Source organism: Corapipo altera, unplaced genomic scaffold (assembly GCF_003945725.1).
Source record: "Corapipo altera isolate COAL_440 unplaced genomic scaffold, ASM394572v1 1, whole genome shotgun sequence".
NCBI lineage: Eukaryota > Metazoa > Chordata > Aves > Passeriformes > Pipridae > Corapipo > Corapipo altera.
In genome coordinates this window covers 42,284,513-42,295,654 of record NW_020884873.1, presented here as the reverse complement: position 1 = coordinate 42,295,654, position 11,142 = coordinate 42,284,513, and the positions used below count along the sequence as shown (strand labels likewise).

The window sequence follows — 11,142 nt, the reverse complement described above, 5'->3', positions numbered from 1 at the left end:
TATTTGTAAGGAAGAACTTAACAAATGTTCGATTATTTCATTTGGCAAAACTGTGTCTGAAAACTATGACAATCTGAAAACTTGAAGGCAACATCTGTTGTAGATTTTTTAAAGTTTGTAGGAATGAGTCCATTTGTTCTATGTCTTTAAGTAAAGCAGGTAAAACAGTGGATGTTTTGTCTAACACTGCTTACTTGTTAAGAAGATTACTTGAGATGTCATATTGCACCGAAACACCATGTTGGCTTTATTATGAATGCTACAGTGCAGAAACATCACATTATAATCACTTCAAAAAAGAAATATATTCTGCATATTTTCATCTGTGTTTATAATTCCACTAAACCTCAGCAGAATCAAACCCAGTAGGGTTGTGAATGACAGAAGGTTTAATGTTCCCAAGACTGCTGAAACCTGGGAGCACTGATATGTGGCAGAATTGTTAATATGTATAAGGCTACTCATGGCCTGTGACCCCAAAGTGTATCTTCTGGCCTTATCACTTTTCCAGGAGAAAAAGTAACTACTGACATGCATCTCCACAAATAATTCCAAGGGAATTTGCAAAGTGAAATTTCATAAAATGTCGTACCACTGAAAGAAATCATTTATGGATGCAATATTCCCATTTATAACATTTGTGTACTGACCAGGCACAGTAAACTTTGCTTTACCATACTCACAGCCTATTACAAATGTGTTTTTTGCTCTCCGACAGAGATTCATCTTCTAAAGTAAACTGCATATATTTTAATTTCATTGATACATATGTCATAGCAATTAAGAAAGGATTTATATTGTAGCTTTCTATTGTACACACTGCTAGGTCAAATGTAGTACATCAAATAAGGACATACATTTCATAAATTCCAGAGTTACAACAATACCATACATAGCCATTCCACATCCTGGAAGGCAGCACAGGTCTAACAGAGTGAGAGGAATAAGAGCAGTTTTTGCTCCTGTGAGCTTTGTCGGTGTCGCTCCTCCATTGGTAACAGCAGAAGTCAGTGGTTTGGGCCATTCTGTTCATATTATCTTAACCTGGACCAAGTTTAGATGATAAACACAACAAATCTCTGCAGCAATTTAAAATAAAGCATATATTAAGGTTAAATTAATCCCTGATTAATTAAAGTTGAATCACTGCTATGAGAAATGCCTTATTCTGCAGAGTAAGGTAAACAAAATTTACATATTGGCTACCAAAAATATGAATGAATTTATAGTTTTAAAATAATATCTAAGGATATAAATAAGTACCAGATATCTCAAAAAGGCAGCTGGAGTTTCCTATTTTAAGAATGTAACATTCAGTATATTTCAATAAATAATTCTTTCCTGTTTCTCAGAACAGCTTTTTTACTTTATTTGTACAATTTTCTAGTTAAAGCTACAGCCAATAGTAAGTGCAGTAAATTATATATTTCTGAAATGATCATTTGAACTAGATTTCCACTTCTATAACATTTAGGTAATAACCAATTTCAGAATATGTTTTCTTATTATAAATACTAAAAACTTTTTTTCCTTGTTCCTTGAAAATGTGTTAGAATTAATATTAAGCACTCATTTAAAAACACGTAGTACCAAAATTGATGTTAAATTAAAGGAATTCCTTGCATTAGATATTAAGCTTTAATGACAATTTAAGGTTGAAAAACAAACACTTTTTTATTATGTTATTCGTTAGAGAATTATTTCATTTTACATGGAAATGTAACTATCGCCAATTAGACTTCTTGCTTGAAAAGACATTCTAGTTGGGATGTTCTCTGAATTACATAATTCACCATATTCTTACTAATGAAAAGTTTAGGTGACAGGATACATACTGCAAAAGTTCAAGCTTTATAGTTACCATCCTTTATTCATTCATACATAAAATATGTACTTTATTATGTTAATCAAACTTCTACATAAGTCTATTTTTCTGAGTAATGCATTGCAATTCAGTTTCACTTCGATAGAGTAGTGCAAGCAATTACATCTATTTCATCCATAGAAACTCATCCCTCTGACTCTATCTTTTTAAATGCTGTATTGACTTATGGTATGCGAGCTGTTAAAATCACACAGACTTACAAAGAATCTTCATTTACAAATGGAAACTGAAGAAGAAAACTTCTGACTTTTTAAATCTCTGATATTTAAATTGCATTTTCATATGTATAGAAATAGCTCAGTAAGACTATTTTAAGTAATTCTTTAGTTCAACCTTTGTCTTTCTAGTCTAAACATTTTTTTTATTTCTCCAAAGTTTATCTGGACTTTTTCAATATGATGTATGTCAAGGAATCAGCCTAAGTGATAAAAGCAGGAAAGCAAAGAAAATCTGCATCAGTGAGTATTTATATTGGCAAGAGCTGACACTTTCGTAAAAGAAAAACAAGCACAGAGGCTGTTCATTTCTGAAATGAAATCAGCTTCACTTCATTTCTCTCAGGAAAACATCATTGCATGAAACGATATAAATCAGTATTGATATCAGTAAGCTTCAAACTAGAAGAGACAAATGCACTCTGCAGCACAGTAATTCAATGGCTCCGAGTCAAGTTTACTGTTGTCTCATTTCTACTAATCATTGTAAAAATTCCCTGTGAAATAATTATCCCTAAAACAATCAAGACAGTATATCTCTATAAAGGAGAGGATCGATTTAACAACAAACTCTAGATTTAACAGTATTGATTAAAGGGCATTCAGTGTAATTTTAGTGAATTATGTTTGGCTTTCATTTCCCAGTAGAAATTTTTCTTGTGATGATCAAAAGGTAAATTACAAATTACTACATGGTCTTTTGTGTGCTACCTGTATAACACCCAACTATTTCTTTTCAAAGAAACATTGATGTAAGAAAGGACAAAATATTGGGGGTTTTTTTACACATGACATCTTACTATAAGAATCAGATGACTGAGTTTATAGCACTTACCTAAGAGTCTGATGTCATCTTCTCAATTCATTAATACGGAAATCGAGACTGCACTAAAGAGTCTGTGTTAAAGGAACAAATCCAAGATCATCTTATGAGAATAGAATTAGAAAGATTAAGAAAGTAATATGATTTTTCTTCTTAAATAGGAGTAATTTCAAAGGAGCTGTTAACACTTTCGTTTCTGAAACTTCCTTACTGGCACAAGGGAGAACTAAAGGAATCAGAGAGATTCAAAGACAATTTAATGTATCTGTAAGTCTGACACCACAGCTGATACAATTTAATTGAGAACTAATTGGAACTAAGAAGGCTAGTTATTTTGTGAACTGCACGTGTATTAGTTCCAGTCATTTTTAATCCGATGTAATGATGATAAAGAGTCTAACTTACTTTGTTTAGTTAATAACATTAGGCCAGAAAGGATCACCTAGTCATTTCACGTTACCCAATACATTGCTAATATAAACAATGTCTAATTACAGTGACTACATACTCCCATGAAATGACCAATTAGAGCATTTGCTGATTCTAAATGTTCACTGTTAGAGACATTTCCACATGCTTTCTGTGGATCACATTCATAAATTCTATCCTAGCTGGTAGGAAGCATAAGAGCCGAATATGTGAGGAAAAAGTTGGTCTTAAGCAGCACAAAGGACATTTAAATTCTCAGACAGAGCTTCCATGTAAAAATGTATCAAATTAAAATGCATTTTTGTTATTCTCTAGGACTACGTAATATTGAACATTTATATGCTCTTCTTGCTGAATTGAACAGATCGTGCAGAATGTTCAAGACTCATATGATAAAGAAGTCATATGTTAACATTTTAATATTTAGATCAACAAACTTAGTGATTTGTATTCACTTACAAAGCTGATTTATTGACTGTTAATCTGTAGCTGATATGAATAATACCAGAATAATCTCTTTTTGTTACTTTACTGATAAGTCAATAACTGTCCCCTGAAAACACCAGTCCAGCATGTACCAATGTTTTATGAAGTGACAAAATCAGACAATAATGTTGACAGCATGTTTGTTAACCTCAATTTCAAATCAAAATAGTAAAATGCAATAAATGAAAACAAATTGCTTTTTTAATGATTGAATTATTATCCCTTAAGTAATCATGCTGAAAAATTTGCCAGTTCTGTCAAAGCAAATAACAGTACACCAGTATGTGCATTACCAGATCTAATTCACACAAAGTTTTAGAAATACTGGAAAAAATGATACATGGTTATCTAGGCAATTTAAATAAAATAAATGCATTTACAAGGAATGCAATTAATACATATATCACAGACAAATAAAAATTAGATACTGAAAAAGTATCTGAAAGTATTTCAGTTGCACTGCAGGTGCCTAAAATGCTTTGCTACCCCACGTGTTTGTACTGTGCAAGGTCTCAATCCTCCTACGACTTCAGTGAGTTCAAATGTTACCACTCAGGTCAGTATGCTAGTGTCAGGTGCTTTTCCTGTTCTTAAGCAATGCCCTAAACAGTGCTAATCTACTTAGATGAAAGTTTTTCCTTGGAATAAAAGGCAGCATGGCAACCCGCATATCTGCCCACCAGAATTGTTTGACGGAATTAAAATGTAACTGAAAACCCATATCATGTAAATAATTACAATGTGCGAAAAGCTAAAAGCAAAAATTAACAAATCTTCTCTTAAATTATTGGTATATGCTGAATGTGTGCTACACTGTCTTGTCCAGGATATTTAAAAATGAAATATATGATAAACTTTGTCTTATTGTACTTAGATTAATAAAAGAAAGTAATTAAAAGACCCTCACATTTTTTTTTCTAGGAGCTAGAAATTATTAACTATCCAGAAAAGAATCAAAGCTTTTATATGAAAAATCATTCTTTGGGCTGAATTGCAATAAATCAGTAAGACTGTTATTTTTCAATAAGTAATAATCGTCTTCATATAAACCAAAAATATTGTTTGGGATGATTAATATACAATGCCGTATTATGCATTTGGGAGTGTCAATGCATAATTTTTAGTTCTAATGTTATTATGTAATTGAGAGAACATGTTCATTTGCCCTAATAACTACTAAGACGCACTTAATAAAATGAAATGTAATAATACTTGTAATTTAATCTATTCATGGAAGTAATTTTAAAAGTCTAGCATTCTCCTTAATGTGGATAACATTCATAAATTATAAAGTGTTGTGATGCAGAATTGACAATGCCATTGTTTTTTACACTTTGAGATGAATCTGCAGCCTTCATTATCTGCATACCAACTCAGGATTATCAAAGGCAAACAAAAGATAATTAACACCAGAAACAGGCAAGTGCAGGAGCTACTGAGTGAGGTTTTTCATTTAATGTAGAACCTTTGGAAACTGGAAAATAGAATAACTGTTCAAAATCTTTTTTTTGCCCTTGCACAAAACTGTTTCAGTATGTTTTCTTTTCTACATTTCAGATATATTTTTTTTGTTATAAAACTATATTGGCATGTTCAATCTCAGATGTATTCAGTAAATGAATGTGTTAAGAAAAGCATTTTTTCAAAGTACTAAGTGTTAATTTTCTGCAGTGGTTTTGCTTTTTTTTTTTTGTCTAGAACAGCAGAGAGGTAACTATGATGTGTATATTCAAATTCTATAGTTTCACTTGCCCATAGCAGAGCTGTAAATAAGTCACTTCTCCTTACCTTATGGTGCAATGCTCTAGGATAAGGATGAAAACTTCTACTATACAAATTTGATTCAAAAATAAGATATATTCGTATGTTAATAGCTTGTAGGAAAAAGCATATGAGACTGCCTATGGCATTTTTACATGTACTCATAGCAGAACAATAAAGGTTTACTAAATGCTGATATAGTTACAAGACAGTATACTTCACAGCGAGAATTGCTGAAATGTTTCTTTTCAGTTTTTTGCGCAAGAAATCTTGAATACAATTCTGCATTTTACTCTAAAATGTTTGCTATAAAACTAGTAATTTCAGAAATTAATCCGTGAAGATCCTCAACAAAGAGAACCTTTTGAATGCAAGGCAAAGAAGCATTATATCTTTGGACTCTTTCTGTAAATGAACATCCTTCTGCAAAAGGTCCAGGCAAAGTCATTTTACAAATGGAAATACAGGACAGTGATATTCAGAGTTTTATACAACTTACAGATATTGATGACAGTCCAAATCTCCTCCCCTTACTTATGTAAGAAATTCTTATTACAGGGGAATATGATTATTAGCCCATGAGCTATCCATGAAAGATTCAAGCATTTGTGTTTAAACATCATGATATATTACAATACCATCACTTTTTACATTTTAGTACTAGAAACGCCTTTTAAGTAACTGATCCAAAGATAATATGCGAACAGTAGGAGCTTGCTTTTCACCCAGCACAGTGGGTTGACAGCCCTTTATGCAGGGATGAGGTTTACACACTAAGACAACTTGATGAGTCTTCTCTTCCAGAAGGTATAAAGTCGGTTATAGTGGTACCTTCATTATCAGAGTTGTCCCTTATTTCTGCTGCCTGAACCTTTTTTCTCTGGTCTTGATTCACACTGGACAGTGACAGGCATCAGAGGGTGTGTGGAACAGGAAGCCTTTGTGAATACGCTGCCCCTCAGCCAGACCTCAGAGACAGGAAGAGGCTGAGGCCAAGGCCCAGTGCTCTGTCCACAACCTTGGTTCAGTTCTCATGGCCAGACAAGTATTTAAGCACCTGAAATCCCATAGCAACTGTGTGGTTCATGATAAGCTCAATAAGAGTCCACAAAGTGCCCTAGAGATCAGAAGGACATGAAGTCCCCTGGGATCCATCAAGCACAGAACACCTAACTGGTTGAAAGAAGAGATTGTACCACTGGGCTCAGCCTCACCTGAAGTACTCTGTGCAGTTTGGGGCTCTATAATAGATTACAATGTGTCCAAAGGAGGGGAACAAAGATGCCAAAAGGACTAGAGGGCATGACTTATGAGGAGCAGAGGACTATATTTTGTTTATTTAGCTAAGAGAAGAGAAGCCTAAAGGGTGATCTCATCACTGTCTACAACCTCCTCATGAAGGGAGCAGAGAGGCAGGTGTTGATCTCTTCTTTCTGGTGTCCAGTGAGGGAATGGATTAAAGCTACATAATCAGAAATTCAGACTGGATATTATGGAAAAGTTCTTCACTGAGAAGGTGGTCAAACACTGGAACAATCTCTTGAGGAAAGTGATCATGGTCCCAAGACTCCAACTGGACTTCAATAAATGTTTGAACAATGCCCAGCTTTATGTTCAATTTTTTTTTTTTTTGGTTTAACTTTTAAGTTGCCCCACGTGGAGGCAGGATTTGGAGTCAATGATCCTCATGGGTCTCTTCCAACTCAGGATACGCTAGGAATCTAATATTCTAACCAATGGGAGTCTCAGGCACTGACTAGTTGTCATTCTAGTTCCTAGATACTTCTGAAAAACAGAGCTCTAAACTTTTCCCACACTCAGTTGGGAAGCTTGGGAATTTGGGGAAAATTAAGAATCAAGATGCTAAAACTCTTAAGTGCTATGGGAATCTAATTTTTTTTAATTAAAACTCCTTTTTTTTTAAGGACATTGGCTTCAGTTCTGCAAATATTTGTATAAAAGCTTTTTAACATAAAGTCTTAAAATTAAATGCACCATGGATGGACATGGTACCATGTGCCTTTGAACGAATAGAGAATATCAGTTCCTTCACATAAATTTATTTATTTAAGAGCCCCTGTCCTTTCATTGAATTCATCTTCTGCTTAAATCCCCTTCCCCTGAAGGAAGATAAGGCATACTCTACTATCTGTGAGCTGACTGTAAACATATTTTAGAGAGTATGATACCTTTTTCAATTATGCACAGGAAAACACAATTGAAGTAGATGTAGCTTGATTACCAGGTGACAGGGTAAAAAACACATGGTGCCAGATGGTGGTAGTGGGCATTTGTGGCCTCTGTTGCAAACACTGCTCCCCATGAACCCACCCCTGTCTCCTGAAACAGAAACAGCAGCCTCTGCTGCTCCATAGGACATACATAGACCAAACAGATAACGTAGAGCTTCTCCATTACAGAGACATTTCAGTAAAGTCTTGCTTCCACTCTTTGTCCTTCCAAATACCACTGCTATTACTACTACTAGTAATAATAATAACAATAATGAAACCTGTTTGCTAATCTTCATATATACTATGAGACTTCTTTCTCAAAAGTTTTCTCTAGATCTATCCTGCACAATTTTCTAAACATCTTTTAAATGTCTGTGGTGTTCATGGTTTTATTTTAAGACTTTACTATACCCCAGGATTTTCAGAAATCTGTAGTAAATCAGAGCTTCATCAGAACAAAAGGAGCTTCTGCAAGCAGACAGGGTGCCTGTGGAAAGGACTACTTTCAGCTAGTACATGAGGGACAATGAGCTACTTTTAGGTCTATATGCCTAGCAAATTTTCCAGAAGTCTTGGAAGAAAGCAGAGAAAGTTTGAGAAGATTGGCAATAAGTCATTAAAACTTGAAATAAACAACTTCAAGTGTATCAAAGGACTAGACTTATCATATACTGGATATAGGTTGATTTTTCTCCCTTGCAGGAATATTTATGAAAACACATGCACCACAAAACATGCATCACAAACCTATTGCCTGAGGATGAAATGATAGTAGATGATAACTCTTCCAGGAAGAACTGCCTTTGTGCATTTAAACTCAGTGGTGACCTTCCAGCGCTGAACCAATAAAGAATTTTCTATTTCAAGTTGGGCTATATGTGATAAGGAAGCACTGAATCCTAACATTTACCCCTAAGATTCAACTTCTATTTACAGTGATCAGAATAAGGATGAATATAGTGTCAAAGTGTTTCAGCACCTCAGAAGTCTGACCTAACACCTGCAGAATCCTTACAATATGGAAACGATTGGAGGTTTTATGCCTTTGTGCCCTAGAGATGCCATAAGTGCTTCCTTGGTTGAACACTTGATGAATGCTATGTTGTGGCTGCTTCAGAAATCCTTTAGATCTCCTTTCTGTCTTTAGTTTTGAGATCTCTCCTAGAATACATACCCCTAGTATGGGGTCAGCTTCAACATGCAGTCCTTCTTGTGTTACAACTAAGAACTGATGAGAGTCAGAAAGAAAAGGTACTTTTTCTTTGATTGTCCTGGATGAGATTATGCTTCTGGTTTTTCAGGGCTGGGACTTACTGCTTGAATAATTGCAACATGTGCCAGATTTCCAAAACTGCCTGCCTAATGACCATAACTGCCAAATATATGCAGAAACTGCAGGAGCAAAGAATGGGTAGGTAATCTGCCTGTGTGTGCAATTACAGTAGCAGTTGTCCATACACGTTGCACGAATGTAGTTTTATGTATGCAATTATGGAAATCAAAGCCTAAGCTTGTACTGACAAATGTAGATACCTCCCTAACTGAAAGTGATGCCAGCTCTACTCTCTACTTTCAACTGACTGAAGAGCTTTTAAACTTCTTTTACTACATTGATTCTTCTAGCTGTCCATGCACACTGTGTCTTATAATATTATTCAATTGATCTGCAGTTGCAGGGGCCAAAGTGGATCTCTAGAAAGAGGGAGAATAATTGTCCAAATTTATCAGTCATGTCAGATAAATGTCTATAACTCAGAGTGAACTCTTGTGAGTGGAGCTGGAGAAAGGAGTAATCTGGAACTCTTTTGAGTATCTCATTGATGTAAGAATAGACCGACGAAGCCCTTGTTTGGTGGTCCAATTGTTCAGTGAACACATACTGTCAAAGTTACTGAAGCATATCCATTAATCTGCGTGCTACATGCTGAATAAAGGGATGAAAAATGCTTGATTCAAGCCACAAAATGATTTATTTGAGTTACAGCTGGTGGGGTTTTTTTTCAATCAGTTGTGAATTGCTAGAACATATTTCGTGTCCAGAAATTCTCAATCAACACTTTGTGGAACTCTTTGTGCACATTTAGGCTGCAATCTGAAAGCAAATTTGAAGTCTGAATAATGTAGCTAGTAATTCTATATTGAGTCTGTCAAGTACTTGTCTATGGACTCAAAAAAAAAGTTTGAGTATGGAAAAATATGGCTTGCTTATGCCAGTACCTTTGACTTAAAGAAGGTAATTCTGTCACTCATACTTGTGAGCCGTTTTCAAAAAGAATGAAAAGCATTAGCTCATCTCTCAAGAAAACAGGGAGGAATATCAACTTCTATACAGAGAAGTATTTAATTACAATGTTACACACAATTTCATTGTTACATCACATCAGTGTTTCCCCACAAATACACTTGGGGGGAAGGGAAAGGCAAAAAAGCTCTAAAGGTCATGATGTTCCTTAGTTTAATAATTCTCAGTTTCTTTTAAAAACTTCTGTTTTAGATAGATAGATAATGGTGGAAGTTACACTTCAAACTTAACACGTTTTAACTCAAATGCTGATGGCTCAAAGATGATATGGTAGTTAGTGCCTTTAAAGACTCTGGGCTGAGCATCTCATGTTCAAGTATTTATCTCCAAATAAAATAACAGACCTGAGGATGAAGATATCTACCAATGCTATGAGGATAGAGGAAGACAGGTTCCTAATAGTTTGCTAAGAACAATGGTTTGATTTTTGACTGTAACACAAAAAAGTAACATTGTTACTTTTATCTTACTCACTGTTAGAAAGTTTCTTCATTAGCAATCATTACGGTTTGCATGCTTCAGTTTACATAACAAGCAATAATTTCATAGTTCCTATGAAAGGCACATATCTCACTTCTCTATTTATCCAGTACTAGAGATAGGTATTTTATTTCTTTATTTATTATTTATGTCTAAAAAATAAGTAGGTTTAACAATCCAGATCATATTCCAACTTTAGATTTTCATACTATCTGACCAGGAAAACAATTGAGACAGTGTGGTAGAAACCTTTTCAGTTTAATGAGAGACAATATTGATTTCCTGTGCTTCCGCCTTGTTCTGAGGTATGGCAAAAGATTTCCACACACCAGATAAGACCAGGCTTCTCTGTGAAGAGGGATGATTCACCTTCCCCACCTCCCCTGGGAGAGGAACTTGAACTGGCACCATGTGCTTCCCTGAGGGATCAAATCTGAGAAAAGACTGTAGCATAGCTGAGCCACAGGGTCTACTTTCCAGCATGGAATTCAGAATTTTGTTTAAAATCCTATGATTTCCAGCCAAGA

The 11,142-nt window shown here is 34.8% G+C and overlaps 1 long non-coding RNA gene across 1 annotated transcript; it reads left to right on the top strand.

Moving 5' to 3' along the window:
- The first annotated feature begins 2,260 nt into the window (after window positions 1-2,260).
- On the top strand, window positions 2,261-6,614 carry LOC113956472. The gene is made up of 4 exons (XR_003530862.1): window positions 2,261-2,343; window positions 3,085-3,190; window positions 4,304-4,394; window positions 6,504-6,614. It is a non-coding gene; the product is annotated as an uncharacterized LOC113956472 (long non-coding RNA).
- The last annotated feature ends 4,528 nt before the right edge of the window (window positions 6,615-11,142 follow it).